Raw genomic sequence first — 2,690 nt, 5'->3', positions numbered from 1 at the left:
AGGAGTGAGGCTCCTCGACACTGGACGGAGCCGTCGTGCACCTTTCATGAATTGACACACCAGGGGGTGCTGCCCCACTGTTTTGTCACCAAAGCCAACGTGACAGGCTGAAATAGCAGCCAGGTACACCTTCACAGTGGAAAAAGCCAAGCCTTTATCCAACAGTGCCTGCAGAAAGTTAAAACGTCCGACACAGGGCTTTGCATTACGCTCACCATAGGTTTTGCGCACCAACCCACGAATGCCTGCCATTTACCCTCATACACGTTACGCGTGGAAACAGCCCTTGCATTTTGAATTGTGTCAATAATGCTCTGGGGAAGCCCACTGGCAGCCAGATTTAACCCCTCACAGGCCAGGCCCATAGGGCCATGCGCTCTGGATGCGGATGAAATATTTCTCCGCGTGCCTGTGTCAGGAGATCTCTGCGGAGGGGAAGCTGCCATGGCTCGCCGTGTAGCATCTGAAAAATCTCCGCTAGCCAATGTTTCCCTGGCCAGCGGGGAGCTATCAGAATGAGTGAGTGTTTTCCCTCTCGCACCCTGGCGAGAGTAGGAATGATCAGTTCCAGCGGGGGAAAGGCGTACAGTAGGGCCGGCGGCCATTTGTGCGCTAGAGCATCCAGCCCAAGCGGAGCTTGTTGCTCTGTCAGTGAGAAAAACATCGGACACTGAGCATTTTCCCCTGATGCGAAGAGGTCGACCTCCACTCGGCCGTACATCTTCCATATCTGGGACATCACCTCGCTGTGGAGTTTCCCCTCTTTGTAGCGGGGATTGCCCCTTGACAGCAGATCCGCGCCTCTGTTCATTACCCCTGGCACGTGAGTCACTCTTAGCGACAGCAAGTGTGAGCTGGTCCAGATTATCAGTCTGTATGCCAGCTCGTGTAAATGACGTGAGCGCAGACCCCCCTGTCTGTTGATGTAAGCAACCACTGTTGTGTTGTCCGTTCTGACCAAAACATGGTGCCCTTTGATAAAGGGCAGAAAGTGTCTCAGTGCCAGCATCACGGCCAGGAGTTCCAGACAATTTATGTGAGCTGTCTGTGTTTGTGGACTCCAAACACCGTTTACCATCATCCCCTCGTGAGTGGCTCCCCAGCCTGTCAGCGAGGCATCTGTGGTAATTACCTTCCTCGTCAGGATGGTTCCCATGGTAACGCCGGTGTTGAGAAAACCGAGACGCTTCCACAGGCTCAGCGCACGTGCACATATGAGAGAAACCAGGACGCTGCGGTGAGCATGGCGTGTGGGGCTCAAGCTGAGTGACGCCACTCACCTTTGAAACGGGCGCATGTGTAGACGGCCGAGTGTGATGACCCCCAGCGCAGACGCCATCAGACCGAGCAGTCTGAGGCATAACCTGAATTTCACCTGTGTGCCTCTGCGAAAGAGTTCCAGACAAGCCTGAAAGGCTTTTACTCGTTCCGCTGATAGGCGTGCCCTGAACTCGACTGAATTCAGGGACAGGCCAATGAAGGTGATTGTTTGTACTGGGGTTAAGATGCTCTTTTCCCAGTTTATTGTGAATCCCAGAGCTGTCAGATGTAAAGTAAGCATCTCGGCATGCGTCCTGAGCTCCTCTAAAGACTGAGCTGCAATCAGCCAATCGTCTATATTCGTCGCCAGACGCATCCCCCTTTCCCTCAGAGGCGCGATGGCTGCCTCGGTGCATTTCACGAACACACGTGGGCTCAGTGAGAGGCCAAAAGGAAGTACCAGGTACTCGTATATCTCTCCCTGAAACGCAAATCTGAGGTATTTTCTGTGAGGGGGGTATATAGGGATATGGAAATATGCGTCTTTCAAGTCTATGGAGACAAACCAGTCTCATTGACGCGTAAACTTTATCAGAGCTGCGTGTGTTAGCATCCTGAATGAATACCGTCTCAGATATGTGTTCATAGCCCGCAGATCCAGTATCGGTCGCAGACCCCCGCCCCTTTTCGGCACGAGAAAGTATCTGGAGTAAAACCTGTCTCTGCTTTGCTCCTGCGGTACCAGCCGGACAGCTCTTTTGTGCTGCAGGGAAATTATTTCCTCTTGCAGGACGTGAGCGGACTCTCCCCGGGCGTATGACTGCACTATGCCCTTGAAACGGGGTGGGGCTGTCACAAATTGGAGCCTGTATCCCTTGGATACAGTCTTTATCACCCAATCTGACGCTCCACACGCTCGCCACAGCTGAGTGTTGTTTGCCAGTGGACCTAAAGGTGCTTCCGTGTAAACACTGCGCAACACCGGCTGAGGGATCTGCTGTTCCGCTACAACTGCCAGATGCGCTCGTCCCAGGTCTGCTTCTTCCACAGAAAAAACAGCCTGCTGTGTTAGAGGTAGGGTGAGAGCTCCCCTTTGAGGCCTCATGTGCAGCTGTGGCAAGGGTGGAGCGGGAGCTCCAGCCTGCCGCTGTGCCGAAGCTGGAGCGAGAGCTCCCTCTTGTGGCCTCATGTGCAGCTGCACAGCCATGTCCTGTCCTTGTGTTATTTTTAACATATTTTTCATGTTTTTTTGTTGTGGCTGCGCCCTCGGCTCCAGGCCTGGATGCGTGCCAAAAAACAACTTTATTGAACATGTTGTGAAGGGGGAAGGTCGTGTTTTTAGACACTGGCATGTGTTTGTGCACTGGTGTGTGCTTTCTGGCCACAGCTGCGGCTCCACTGAGCTCTCGGTGACTTTGATCCTCCTCCGC

General features: G+C 53.5%; 1 pseudogene; it reads right to left on the bottom strand.

Moving 5' to 3' along the window:
* Nucleotides 1-340: 340 nt before the first annotated feature.
* LOC124873032 lies at nucleotides 341-2,467 on the bottom strand (annotated as a pseudogene).
* Between the last annotated feature and the right edge of the window lie 223 nt (nucleotides 2,468-2,690).

This window comes from Girardinichthys multiradiatus, chromosome 8, assembly GCF_021462225.1.
Source record: "Girardinichthys multiradiatus isolate DD_20200921_A chromosome 8, DD_fGirMul_XY1, whole genome shotgun sequence".
Lineage (NCBI taxonomy): Eukaryota > Metazoa > Chordata > Actinopteri > Cyprinodontiformes > Goodeidae > Girardinichthys > Girardinichthys multiradiatus.
Note: the sequence above shows the minus strand (reverse complement) of the source record. Positions and strands in the feature narration are given on the sequence as shown.